The sequence below is a fragment of the Gymnoscopelus braueri genome (genome assembly GCF_963280865.1).
Source record: "Gymnoscopelus braueri genome assembly, chromosome: 19".
Classification (NCBI taxonomy): domain Eukaryota; kingdom Metazoa; phylum Chordata; class Actinopteri; order Myctophiformes; family Myctophidae; genus Gymnoscopelus; species Gymnoscopelus braueri.
In genome coordinates, this window is record NC_137621.1 from 33,670,570 (window position 1) to 33,685,947 (window position 15,378).

General features: G+C 43.4%; 1 protein-coding gene across 5 annotated transcripts in view; it reads right to left on the reverse strand.

Moving 5' to 3' along the window:
- numb (NUMB endocytic adaptor protein) overlaps positions 1-14,795 on the reverse strand; it is a 69,189-nt gene extending 54,394 nt beyond the window's left edge. For 4 of the 5 annotated variants that reach the window (XM_080414980.1, XM_080414981.1, XM_080414977.1 and 1 more), the window contains exon 1: positions 14,640-14,795. The gene's annotated coding sequence lies outside the window, so the exon portion shown is untranslated. Of the gene's footprint in view, positions 1-14,625 lie in introns of all 5 variants that reach the window. The other variant, XM_080414979.1, reaches the window with a different exon arrangement.
- Between the last annotated feature and the right edge of the window lie 583 nt (positions 14,796-15,378).

Below are 15,378 nucleotides of genomic sequence, written 5' to 3' on the forward strand. Positions count from 1 at the left end.
TGCACTTTGACAACAATTTCTGCGATTCTACACCTGTTAATTAATAGCTCTTTCACCATGCGAATTCCCAGGCAGTCCAAGTGCTAAGGGCCCAGCTTGATTTCTGCAGTATACATAAATCTCGTGGTGTGAGGAGGACTAAACAAGATTTCTGTAGTATATCTAAATCTTGTGGTTTGAGGACCAAACAAGATTTCTGTATACCTAAATCTCTTGGTTTGTGGACCAATCAACATTTCTGTAATATCCTGGTGCTTTACCTGCTTCCTTTTTATGAGTAGTATTATTGGTTACTCCTAGCTGTAACTCTTTTTCTGTATCTATCCTGTGTTTCTTAACTGCTGTACTGCCATGACAACTGAATTTCTCTCGTGGGATAAAATGTCTGTCTGTCTATCTAGTTAACTTATTTAGCAAGTTTTTCTACCTCCCTTTGAGAGGTTACCAAGCATCGCTCAGAAGGCATAAATCGATTGGTCACTAAGGAGTGGCTTCTGAACTAGGGAACATGGTTAGAGAAATTTGAAATCCATCAACCACGGTGGCCTGTGGATGAAAAGGTTGGTTTCCTGCCTGCAGCCCTTTCATCCTTCCCCCTTCTGTGTGCTCACGCAGAGGAGCTGCCTGCCCTGCAGCTGCCAAATGGATTTGGCTCTTCCAAGTAGCCATTATTATGGGTACTTGACTGGCCACAATGGCAAGGGTTTGGCAGACGGTCTCTAGGGACTATACATCAGTGGTTAGGAAAAGCAGATCCTAAATTTTTTCCACGTTTACATGTTCTTTACGTCATACCCCTGGATCTTGAGGCCAGACTATTCTAAGGCCACATTATATTATAGGCATTGCCTGGCTGCACTGGCACCAGCCTGGCAGGCACAGCACAGGCTAAGTCAATACACACAACCCCCACCCTCGGTCGGTGTGTGTGTGTGTGTGTGTGTGTGTGTGTGTGTGTGTGTGTGTGTGTGCATGCATCACAAATCATCCATGTGGCAGTGATAACAAGGGACACTGTTAGAGACAGTGAGTAGGGATGGAGGAGGTTACAAGAAGGTACACAAAAATAAATCACTCAGATTAACTTAAATAAATAAATAATAGTAATTAATTATTTATATAGCCTAATTGTATTTGTACCTCATGTACAATTTAAGAAATAAGAACATTTGACCACTTAAACCCTATACTTATTGGACTGCCGTCCCTCAGGGCTCTATACTTGACCCACTCCATTTCCCTCAACACCAAATCTCTGCCGAAAATAGCCGATCTAGAAGCTCACATCGTGTTGCATTATGACACACTGTGAGCTTGTAGATCGGCTATTTTACCAGAATTTTCCCCCAGAGGCCTCTATTGCTGGGAGTTGAATGTCAGCGTGGCGTGCATATCACAATAGCCTACTTCTTCACTCTATTCAAATGCCAGTGTCGCAGAGACAAAGTCCTGCACAGCTATAACACTGTCAATAAAGTGATTGTGAGTTTGTGCAAGAGAGCGATACAGTATATTTGGGTATAGAAGTATGTTTTAATGTTGCAATGCTCAGCACTGAGCCAAGCTGCCTGTAAGTTTCCCAGGCAGGGAAGAGTGTGTCAGTCTTTTGGGGGGACAGAGAATAGTCAGTGAGCATTGAAGGCCTGTCACTCCCCACTGCTCTCATCACGACATGTACAGATGGCTGCAGGGAGCCTTGTCTGAGCGGATTCTACTTGCAGGACCCTTAGACACTGCACTGCTGTATTCACACACACACACACACACACACACACACAGTTTGACACAACATGCTATGACACAAATGTCAAACAGCTGCATGCACGTCTACACACTCACACAAAAGCCCCCCGGCATGAACAGAAGCATATCATATGAAGATGCACAATCAAACATGTACACACTGGCATGCAAGACCCAAAGGGCAAGAGCGATAGAAACAAGGGCTGTGTGAAAGAGAGGGTGGAAGGATAGAGGAGAGGGAGGCATAGAAATGAAAGAGACGGCAAGGCAATGCAGATTTGCTCTCTGCAACGACCTTAACAGAAAGAGACATAAAGGGCAAGGCAGAGATTGAGAGATTGAAGGAGGGAGGAAAAGGTGAGGGTGAAAGTGAACGAGAGAGAGAGAGGGAGCAGAGATTATGTGGAAAAACACTCACGGAAGGATCGATGGTTGCTGTGCTGGGTCACTCTCCTGTCAATAACGTGCCTTTTCAGACCAACAACACTCTGAGTATCTGGAAGTTGCTCGCTTAAAGTGGTTCTCAAACTTTTTCATGTCAAATTAAAATGTATTTATTTGGTCACGTACCCCACGTGAAAATACTTTGTGCCAGGGACCCCCGTACAATATTTGTGTTATTAAATATTCCAAACGGATTCTTTGGAAACCAATCACTGCCTCAACATGAAATACTGTCCTAAAGACTTTGGACTGGTTCTGCATTGCAGTTGTTGTCTTTTTCCAACTCTGTTTCCAATTTTTGTAACGAAAGCTGGGAGATCTTTCTCAGTCTCTAGTCGAGAGAAGCATATGTGTTAGGGTTATGGTCAGGTCAACTTGAGTTACGTTGGTTACGATACATACATAAGGGGGGAGGGGTAATGGACTGGATGTAAGAGACAGACACACACACACGCACAATGTGCATGTGTACCGCAGTGCTAAGTGTATATTTAGGCTAGTAGCTACTTGGCTGTCAACAATGGTTTGTGTGTGCAATATTTGTGAGACAGCAGGCAAGTGCAAGTGTGAACAACACACTGCATGTGTGTGTACATAATGTGTGTGTGCGCATGCGTGCGTGCAGCTTGTGTGTGTGTGTGTATATGTGTGTGTGTGTGTGTGTGTGTGTAGCAGTGTTTGTGCAGCAGCAGGGTGTGATGAGAGGATGAAGCAGAACAGGAACTTCCTGCTGAGCCAACAGACCAGCTCTGCTCCCAACCTCTGACCTGGCCAAGAAACATGGCGAGTACGCACGCACTCAATCAGAGTACTGCTACCAAAATACATACACACTCCTGTTATCAGAAGCACACTGATAACAGTCGCGCACAATATCAGTTTTATATACACACTTTGTAGCACACACTCCTGCTGTCAAACTATGCTACCAGCAGCTGCATCAATCAATATCAGAAATTCAGAATTCTTTATTGTCATATAACAGGTTTATAGAAAACATGTCGAGAGGCAAAAATCCCACCCACTTTAACAGGTGTCGGAAAAGAAAAAGAAGGGTGCCGATGGCCTAGTGGTCAAGGCGCATACCATATATAGGCTCTAACGCTAAGATTAAAGATTCACTGCATTTTACATTACAGTTCATTTTAAAACACAATTACTTCGGTAAAAACAAACTACCCAAGCAAACTGTTTCTGTGACCACACAGTAAAATCCTCACTGTTAATGTATCCATAAAACTTAAATATAACTTTAATATATACATGTCACCAAATGGAACATTACGGGCCCATCCATTTAGTTACATTTTCAGCATTTCGCAGATGCTCTTATCCAGAGCAAATTACAAGTTTCGGGTGAATGAACCCTAGTCAACAATGTGTCTACAAATCAGGCCACATAACCCTGACCTTCTAGACAGCTATCCTCCCCACCTGTGAAGAGAGAGCTCGAGTCAGATTGCAACACGACTCCATAGGAGACAAGCAGGGTTCTAATTGACGTCATGCCTCTCAGCCAAGTGAGCCAACCAAACCGGTCGCTCCGGCATCATGCATAAGACAAGGAGCCCATGCTACTAGTCACCAGCCCAGTAGACAAAATAGCTCACGAGTCACTAGAGGAATGTCTTCCAGGTACTGTACCTCAGCTCTGGCCTCCGGATCATTTTGTCAAGAGCTTGGGCTGGGCAATATACAGTATAAATCTTATATAGATATTGTGAAATGTGATTACTGTTGATATAATCTTCGGGACATTTGGGATGGCGTAATATCGTATTCGTAATATGGCATAAGGGTCGTCTTTTCCTGGGTCTAAAAGCTGCATTACAGTTAAGTGATGTCACTGTTTCAGAACATACCTAACTGTTGTAGCTTTTCCATTATTTGCCTTTAACCACTCACAAAATGTCTTGGTGAATATTTTGGGAATACACTACACCAGGGTTGTAATGGTACACATTCTACCGAACCGCTTTGGTGCAGGGCGTTCGGTTCGGTTCGGTTCGGTAATAATGTGTTTTTCGTGCAGAACTTTAAAAGACATACTGTATTAAACACAGCATGTTTGTTTTCCCCAGGAGGGTTGGGGAAGACGAGCGCTTGTTTGTGTTACCTCAACATCTTTAAATCACTTGACAACAAGGCACAGTGCAGCCTTTAGGCCTGCCAGCCGCACCTCAGCAATAACATACCCAGCATGGTAAATAGACAGCATGTTTTCCCTTAAAGCCTGTCATGTTGGGATTGGGAACCGAGAATCAAGGACCAAGTCTAGAGGGTTTAAGTGGTTATGGTTTACGGTTCGACACACTTTTTGATAAATATATAAAATACAAAAACAGAGAAAGATAAGTGGATAAGATGCTGCTACTTAAAGGAGAATTTTGGACGAAAGTTTTCTTACCTTTTCTATGACGTTATGATATCTTAGGATGAATGGTACAGTAGGAAAATTTCATAACTCCACCCCTGAGCCGCCACAGCTTAAAAGGTGCGCGGATAGGCCTTAGGTTAGATCACATATTTTAATTGCTTTTTTTTTTTGTTTTTTTGTGAGATCTGACGTTCATAGTGACAAAACACTGTCCCAAAAAAAAAAAAAAAAAAAAAAAAAAACAGAAGTCTGTTTCTCGAGATCTGTTTTTTTTGTTTTGTTTGTTTTTGGTTGCATAGTGTTCTGTCACTATGAACGTCAGATCTACAGAACGTAGCGATCGGGTATGCTGCTGGCAACACACGTAAAACATTTTAGCTCATTTGAAGCACAAATCTGGCATAGGGACTGTGACTGTGAATGAGAGAGAGATGTGCATCTTTGCTGAGACCCAGCAGGTTGGCATTGGCAAAACCTAATCTAAATATTAAGTTGTGCAGAATGTGAGCTGTGTGATTTAGTTGTCTCTCTTTTATGGTTGACATGGGACACTGTCCCATCTCTTTTGTGATTGGTGCTTGTTTTAACCCATTTAAGTGGAAGGTGGAATGGAAAAGTTCTGTTCTACTGAGCAGCCGTCCTATAGTAAGCAAGTGAACACTAATGAGGACCAAAATATGTAGATAAAGCTGAAAGTGTGCATTTAACCTGTGAATAAATTAAAAGTACATTATGATGTAAATATTAGCAGAAAATATTACAGCACATTTTTGCTGACCTCTGTGAAATTATTCGGCAGCACTTCGAGATTTCAGGGTGCAGGTTTTCCCATTCCCCAATGTTTGCCCTCATAAGGCATTCACGAATAGTGATTTTTAGCATTCGACTTATTCGACCTATAAGTATTCAAATATTCTTTTAAAGGTAGGGTAAGTGATTTCCTTTGGTTAAAATAAGTGTTAAATAGCTCTATATTCTGATAGTACTCATTGCTATAGAGTGTTTGTTCAGTAAAAGGAGTCTCCTTGTCTCTCCAGCTCTTTATAAAACAGAAAATGCATTTGTTTCAGTTTCATTTCCAATTTTATCCAATCAGGATAGAGAACTCAATCAGGATATAGATTAAACAAGTGAAATTGGAAGTGATGACACTAAGAAATGAGCAGGCAAAATGGTAACTGGAACACTATAAAAATGAAGCTTAAAATGGGTACTTTCTCCTGATTGGCTGAGATTTTGACACCTACCGGAAAATGTATTTTCTGTTTATTAAAGAGCTGGAGAGACATGGAGACTCCTGTTACTGAACAAACACTCTATAGCAATGATTACTATCAGAATATATTAACCTTTTAACAAAATACTTTTTGTTTTAACCCAAACATATCACTTACCCTACCTTCGATTTGATAATTAAAAAGAAAAAGAAATGCCAATGGCATTGACGACTCGACTCAAGGAATGCGAGTCGACGTCAGGCTCCTCGCCTGACGCGTCGACTTTTAGGGGACAGCCCTAGGCACAACCTCACATACAGTATGAAATGATTTGACAACAATCAACCATGATTTGATTAGGATTTATTTTATTTTTTTTACGACTTTGATACAGTGGTCGAATAGTGGTTTGATAGTCGAATATTCGAATATTTGATTATTCTGTTAATGCCCTACCCTCATACCTTTCAAACCAAGTAATATTAGCCCAACTCTTCCAATATATGGCTCTGGATTCTGGAGTACTGATAAGGAAGAGGTAATGTAGAGGTTATTTCAGTAAGTGAGGATGTAAAGCACCTCAGGTGGTGTGAAGAACTATATTTATGGACCCTACTATCAGCAAAGATGAGATCACTGTATGCATTGAGTTAAGGACTGTAACACGAGTAGAGTATTCCCCAAATGTCCATTCACCCAACCAACCCGGCAGCCAAAGAAGTGCTGTAGATAACGGCTAGACACAGGCTTCAGAAGGACGAGGCAAGACAGGTTGTATCCTGTCCCTTTCTATTCAGAGATGAAGGTTCAGTCAAGCAATTAGGGTCAAGGTACTCAGTGAAGCCTTGACCTCCCGAAAAAGGGAGGCTGACCAGGGAAGAGGTCCAGGGAGTCCGAAAAGCAGCCAGGTTGTTTCTTGTCCAGGTAGACAGGAACCAGGCAGTCAGACAGCTGGTCAGACAGACAGGTTAGTAGCCAGCCTGAGACGGGGCCCAGGAGGAAGTGAGACAGAGACTGCAGAGGACAGCGGCCAGCAGAGAAGAATGGAAAATTACCAGGCCTGCACAATCAGCTGGGCTCCTTTGATCAGCCAGCGCCGAGGCACCAATTACTGCAGGGATAATCGGGGACCCTCTGGGGCCTGATGGGTTGCAGGCAGGGTGGGCAAAACGGGTCAGTGACCAGCAAGGCAGAGGCCTGGTCAACGGCACTCAGCCGAGCCGAAAGCAGACGGTAGCCCCCTTTTTCTCTGAACGCCGTGTGAAAGCCGGCCAAAATGGAGCAGGGCAGCACAGCAGAGCCATTGTTCCCTTTGCTGTCGACTCAGCACAGAGGCTCTCTCTCACACAGGCCTGCGATCTCTCTCCCCATCGCTCTGCTACAGCGTTTGGTGGATGGCTGTGGTGGTGTGATGCAGTGTGAACATCCTGTGCATGTCTTCAGGGCTCTCTCTCATACTCTTTATTTTCCCCCTCTCTCTTTCATGAAGGACACGTAAGTACTGTACTCAAAAAAACATTTCATTGTACAATTATGTACAAAATTGTGGCAGTTATTTTGCAAGATATACTAGATATTGCAGCTAGACATTGCAGCTAGATATACTGCAATCTTTGCGTCTTATATTGCCTGTATGCTTTTGAGTACAGTTGAGTTCTTAGTTCAATGAAAGGCTTCAATACAGCTCATTTACAGATATACCACTATTAGTTATGACGGAAAGTAACATTTTGACAAACCGTTGTAGACAATACAGCGCAAGTGTGTGTGTGTATACATGCCTGCCATATCTATACAAGCTTTCTCATGGTTCTTTCTAACTATCTATCTTGCATGCAACACATGCACAAAGGCCCTCCCACGTACACACTACACACACATTTATCTATACATGTGAACACAGTACACACCTCTACCCCGGTAGCTGTGAGATTAAAAACTGCAGCTCAGGAAGCTGCAGACTGACGCAACACACAGGAAACAACACACAAACCCTCCCTCCCTCTCAACCACTCCCTCCTCCCCAGGAAAAAGGTCTTACATTCCTCCTACCTTACTTCAGCTTATCTGGGGTGGGCTGACGAAGCACAGTGCGGTCTGTGTGAGAGAAGATTGTGTGTTGGATGCCTGCGCACTTGAAGATGAATGATGCATCTCCGTTCTCTCTCGCCGTCTCTCCCTCTCTCACCACAACACACACAGTCTGGTCACTGTGACCATTTGCCCAGCAATAAACGGCATCTTGGCCAGAACTCAAAAATATCATACTAACCCCCAAACAGTCCATTGATCCATCATACTACCACAATAGACAAACAAAAACAAAACAGTGATTTGATCAGTGATCGGTTGCTGGCCCAGAGGCAAAAACTGCAGCAGGCGACAGCCCAGTAACACCAACCATCCCTGGGTCGGGTCTTGTGTGCCTACTCGTGCAGTCAGTTACCCACCAGAAGCCAAGGTAGTTTGGAACAGACAGCCATCATCTTGTTATGCAACAGCCGAGTGCTGGCCTGGGGGCCAAGTCCGGACCAGAAGGAGCTTCCCAGGAGCACTGTGAGTCAGCAGAAACGGTCCCGTCCCGTCCCGTCTCATGACCAAGGGGATAAGGGAAGACAGGGTGTGTATGTATGTGTGTGTCTATGTGGATGATGAGAGCTTGTTTACGAGGTCTGCACGATAAACACACACAAAAACACATGTTAAACTTGAGGGGCTGTAATTGTTTATCATGCGATTATGAGCGAGTGGGATGTACCGACCATTTTCACTTCATTCCTGCCACTACCATTTCTGAGCACACTTACTGGATGATGCTAAGACCATGCATTACTTAAACTGAGGGATATAGACTTAGTCATTTTAAGTCTTTAGACAAAAATGACTTGTGGAGGATTGATCATTTCTTTCTCAGTTTCTGAGTTCTAATGACTTCAGCCCTCCAATATCACCCCACTCTCTGAATGAATGTCTGGGGAAAATCAGACTGGAAACAGAGTGGATAGAATGAGTGAGCAGCTTACTCGCTCAGATGTGACTAAACTGTGATTGAGTGGTGAAGTAGAGCATTAGGACCACAGTCAGTCCATCTGTGTTTTTCTGACTGGGTGGGAACCTGAATCAGATTACTGTATATCGATCAGCAATAATAGAAGATACATTTATATAAACATAGCCTGAGGTATCAGGTGCAGTGCACTGCACAAAATAGCATAATTTAAAAACATCATCCATCTAACCCTGACACACATCACCAGCATTTGTTGGCGTAACTTGCCGTTTGTTTCACTGAGCAGTTGATATGTGCAACTGGGTGAGACCGTCCTCTTTTATGGAATGGCACTGCCAAAACTCTGCCCACACTGTCTTGGCCGAGCCCCTTTCTACTCACTTGTAAAATAAAAAATGTCTTTCTGAGAAAGCAAGCCTGGGATCTGAGGTTACTCAGGCGTCCACAGTTCAAGGCAATCAACTCGTTTTGTTTTCCGATATGCTGCACCTAGCCTTACTGCATTTATGTAATTGAGAACTTCTCCAGCCACACTTTGATTAGGCTATAATTGTTGTTGTTGTGGTATTTGCCAAGTAGGACATTTGCATATACCTGCAATCCGCATTTACCCATCCTTACTATTAGGAGCAGTGTGGATGACATATGGCGTCCACTCCGGGGAACAGTTAGGGGTTAAGTGTCTTGAGACAGACTGGGCAAGCCAGTGGGGTCAGATGGCTGAACGTGTTGCACTGACTGATTCAGTCAGTGAACAACCCGCCCCCAATGTCCCCATCGCTCTTATTGGCTGAGAAAAACCCAGCCCCTGTTTCAATAGGAAATCTGTCCCGATATGGTCACGAAATGCCATTGCAGATTTGCAGCTAACTTTTCCTTAATAATACATCTGTATGAAAGAACACCATCTGAGCAGCAGAGCTATTCATTCTAGTCACCGTGCAAGAGTGTGTTGATCATGCATGTGGATACCTTGGATACCCAGAAAACCTGGGGCAGGCAATTATAAACCTGAACATAAAATTCAACTTGAGCTGTTCAACACACTGCTCTACCGGAAGCATCTACTCTACATTCATGGACCCCAATATGGATTCTGGGGGAGCATGATTCAACAGATAACAGATGATGATGTTTTGGATTACCTGCATCTTATGTTATAGCTTGGCTGACAAAAACACAAAACCAGTCACAGTTGAAATTGACACTGTATCAGCTTTCTGATTTTGCTCTCAAAACTCCCTAGCTTTTTCGCAGAATTTTATTTGCACTCTTTGAGAGAACGTTTTCCACAATTCCACAAAGTGTCCCGAAGAGATTGGTCCGGAGTTTCTAATATTCCATGATAAGTCATACTCGATCTAGATTCAATATCTCCTCCAACGGTTACTTTGATCTTATTGATTTTGTTTCGCCTTGGTTTTGATCTTTGGTATCCAATTACCACTGCATTGCTGTCCAGACTCCACACTCACCTAGGGAGAGATGCCTAGTGGAGTGGATGGGGGAAAATCAACTCTCTGGGCATTTCATTCTGTGCACCACTGGGTCAAAGTGTTCTCGTGGCAAAATCGCCCAGCAACCACTACCGTTACCAGGGAACGGGTGCCACGGCAACATCAATGTGCGGCCACAGTGACGACAGCAGGATCCAGAGAGGAGCGAGACTACACTAAAGATTAGGCAGAGCTACAGCACAGCCACCAGGCTCTTGGTCTGCTGAGCCAGGTAGATGTGGTGCGTGAAGGGTGAGGGACTGACGTCACTCTGCCACGACCCATGCAGTGAGCAGGGAGTCATTAAAGAGCTAGAGATAGAGAAATTGAAAGAGATATACACACATACGTCAGTCAGATGGTGGACAGGGAGTTATTACAGAAACCACAGAGCATGACGTTCTCACAGGCCCGACACAGAGAAGCCAGAAAGAGAGAGACAATAAGGGCCACAAACCCAGGGCAAAGTGTATGGAAGTCTACACATCAGGATACTAACTTTTTGTTCAGAATCAGATAATTACAAATTCCTTTGAATCAAAAAGTTAAACGCACAAAAAAAAAAGTAATTTACCACAACATTTTTTAACAATGGTTATGAAATGTAGACCAAAACATAATAACTGGGGAAAACAAGTTTGGATTTCTATCTAAATGTATGGGTCTGGTACTGCACACAAACCAACCAGCCACAGGCAAACAGCAGCACAACCAGTCACAGCATAATGGCTGCAAACTGTGGCTGGTGGTGCGCCACCTCACACACCCTCTCCACAATACAGCATCGAGTCACTCCCGTCCTGGGTCACTCGTAATTAAAGCAGAGATCAGCATGCTGTGAATAAAGCATGAGCTGCTCCACTGCCGAGGGCTCAGGTATCGCTGTATATAGGGGGCCCCAGGGCCAGCCGCAGTGAGAGACAAAGGAGCTTCTGAGCCCCATACTGTCCACAGGGAGGAAAAAGACACAGAAAGAGAGATACATAGAAAATGACAGAGATAGCTTTCCAGGCGAACCATGACAGACACACAGAAGAAGAAATACACAAAAGAGAGAACAAGACGCAGAGAGGGACAGAGATATATTGCAAAGACGCAGAGTGTGGAGGGTGTGGAAAAATGAAAGACAATTCCTTACATATAGTGCCCCGTCTGCGGTCTCCCCACCCATCCAAGAGCTAATCCTCTACTGCCGAAACAGACAGGGCAACAAAAAGAGGCTCTCAACAAGCCCCACTGGACCTCATTAAGAACTGAGATATTGTCCCGGCCGGGGGATCGTCAAAGAACTTGTGTTCAAAGCTGCAGTAGTAACCCCAAGCAAAACACACTCATATAAAAAATAAAAATAAAAATACACTTTGTTTTTAAAAAGAAACGGTGCTGATGCAGCTGAATTTTCACCAATTAAGCACCTCTAACAAAGAGGCTGCCTACGGCAACACATAATGGAGTAAAAGTCCTTCATCTAGATTGTGTGTACATTTGTGTGGTAGTGTGTATTGTCCAGGTCATAATGATAATGTACAAAAAGTCTATGTGAATTAGGTGATGATGACTGCACTGTAAAATCCTGAGTGTTAATTTAACATTTACAGGTCAATTTGTCCATTTGTTCCCTCTCTAAATTAAATTAAAACTGAGTATTTTACTGTGTGATGACTTCAGGTTTGTGTTGTAAAAGAACAACGAAGATCACTAACATGCCAAGCAAAACAGATTATCAAACCACTGCCGCAGTTCACCCAGGACCTATTTTAGGCTTCTTGGGTTGAAATGGGGTCAGCAGCACATTTGAGATCCTGATTCTAATAACACCCCTCCTAAACGTGAATCCACCCTGACAGTGCTTTGGTTGGATGTGGTCTCAAACAGTTCTGAAATCAGAACATAGGCCTGGGACTAAATGCACCAAGTTGCAGATGGTAGGACTACACCTGCTTCGGTCCTAACTGTCATATTTCCATGGCTGTTAAAAGACTACTTATGAAGAGATTTTATTGAGATTATTTATTACACACATTTTGACATTAACCTGAACCAGTGCAGTCAAGGGTCAATGTCAAGAGGGTTTTTAACCCTGATTTGTCCTTAGAATTACTTAGAAAAACAAGCTCACAATGAATAACAGAAACAACAATGTGAGCTTTTAGAGCTGCTATTTTCACAAGCGACACTGGCTTGCAGCTAAGTATAAATAAGGCTTAACTTGACAAATAAACAGCACAAGGTGAGAAGTCGGGAGCCTGGCATGGACAACTTGCTTTGACACGCTTCTCTCGCTCTCACACACTCTCTCTCCCTCTCTCACACACACACAAATATAATCTCTCCACATATCACCTCACAGGTCTAGTCGGTAAACAATAGACTGGAAGCTGAGCCAACAATAAGAGTCACTTGTCCTCTGCTGTGGAAGGTAAGAAACTGGGCTATCTTGGTGTCACAGAAGGACCATAATGCCCTACACATGGCAGGAACTGTGCTGTGCGGGTACTGAGAGAAACTACTTTAAAAGTTTACGTCTGGCCCTGCCAAAAAGGTATTGTTACTACAGAAGTGGAGTGCGCCATTTAACAGCATGCATTGGCTGATGACCTGAAATCTTAACTCTTGTCATGACATTTAAACTTAGTGATAGTCAAGAAGTAGCCACTGCGTTAGTGGGGCAATGCCATGCATAAGACTGCAGACAGTGCAGCACTGTGAATGCTCTGTCATTGCACAGGTCACTTATCTAGCCTGTCTTGGGTCCCTGATCAGCAAGTCACATGGACGGACCGATGGCTGCCAAGAAGCAAGGCGGCCTGTCCTTTGAAAGTACAGTGAGATTGATACGGAGAGTAAAAAAGGAAATTTCGCCAGGAACATGAATTACAAAAGGCCCAGTCAGAGGCTTTTGCTTGCTCTCCTCCTCCCCCTCTCTGAAACAGCCGCTTGACAGACTGGTACATTGGGTTTTTGGTGGCACACAGTCAATCACAACTCGCTCACACATTCTGATCTCCCGAGATGAGCTTGGGAATTGTTCTGACACAATTCTACCCAACATGGAGGACATGTTTGAAACCCAGATTGTAGAGGGAATTCTCAAATCACAGAGCATAATACATGCAACGCTTAAAAATCAGATCATTCCAAAAACAGCACAAAAAAAAACAGACAACTGGGTGCAGTCATTCATCGTTGCTACTTATTCAGATATTGACCAATGAACAGAGAGTTTCAGCTGAAATGGTTGATTTGTGCTGTGGTGCTTTGCTTAAGTTATTGTACAATACATTAACCAACAACCTCGATGAAGTCTGTATGTGGAAGTTAATCTAACTCATGTTACAGTTTATCTAACCCCAGCCATCAGGCTAGAACTGAAATAATTGTTTAAACCCTGTGCTCAGAGTGATCAGGTCCCAAATGAGTCAGTTTCTATCTAGAATTGTCAACATGCATGAGGTTGCCACAAGGAAGTAGAAGTTGGCTATTCTGTAAACGAACTAGTCGCATCTTGAACTAGCCCTGAAACATGACTGTCATACCATGACATGGTTCACATGACGCTTGTATACAAGCGTCATGTGAACCATGGCTAATCTTGAACCAAATCTTCTTGGCAGGTGGCTACAGCAGGTTACACTCGCATCTATATAACTTATCTTACACGATACGATCAACCTCATCTCAAACATGTCTGGGACAGGTAGCTAACAAATGTGCCCAGTCGCCTCAGTCCCACTCCCAGCCTGAGATGGGTTCATTTGATTCGACCGCATAGCTTCTTTACCAGGTAATGAGTAGTTAATAACGCTATGGCGGTATGGTAACGTTAGAGTAGTTGAAGCGATGGTCACTGTGAGTGCGACTGACTGGTCTGGACAGAGATAGAGACCCTTGCCAACACCTGCGAAGGATGGTAAACATTTTCCATTTTAGGAAGCTTTGCTGCGCTGCCATCTCATTCTCAGACGTGGTGCCTAACCTATAGTGTTTATCGCACTGCATTCAGCAACTGGCAACCAGAAAGCAGCAGTCATTTCCTAGCATTACATTACAGTAGCTGCATAGCATTACAGTAGCTGTATTAGCATTAGCCGCTGGTTTTCAGCCGTGTTCAGGACACACACACACACACACACACACACACACACACACACACACACACACACACACACACACACACACACACACACACACACACACACACACACACACACACACACACACACACACACACACACACACACACACACACACACACACACACACACACACACACAGCTAATGTTACTTAGCTTAGCTATAGCTACAAGCATCACCGAGGCTAATTAAACAACGCCACACCTGTTCGTCCTTACCTGTGGTCAGCGTGCCTGCCGACCCAGAATACGTTCGGTTAATGGTGTCACCAGTTCTCCCACGGACCGTATATATGAAAATAATTCAAATTCCACAGAAAGTGTTGAGGAAACGCTCACAGTCCCACCGCTGCTGCTGAATGGCTGCTGTACTGATACTCCTCCACTAGTCTCTACCAAACTTCACCAGCGTCAAGTCAGCCGCTGACCAAAACTACACTTCCGGTCACGGACTTCAAAATACAGTGGTGGAAAAAATACATATCACATATTTTTACTTAAGGAAAAGTATCAATACTGCAGTGTAGAAATATTCTTGTTCCAAGTAAAAGTAACGTATTTGAGTAAAAGTACAAAAGTATTGGTATCAAAATGTACTTAAAGTACCAAAAGTAGAAAGTTGTCATTATGCAGAATCCCGTTTCACAAGTTTTCAAATGTATACAATGTATAAAAAATCTTTTTAAAAAACTGATCTACAAGCTGAAGCCGAAATGAAGTGGGTAAATGTATGTTTTGTAATAATAATCAAAATCTACAAAGTAACTAGTATAACTGAAGTTTTCATATAACTGTAGGCCTGGGATTTCGTCATTTCAGGGGCAAGGCCACTTGGCCTTTAGTGTTGTCCATTTTTTGAGGGCACAAAGGCCAAAGGGGACTTAGGGGAGTTCAGAATCTCAATAAAAGACACTGGTGTCTAGATGACAAGAAAGAGACACTGGTGTCTACATATTGA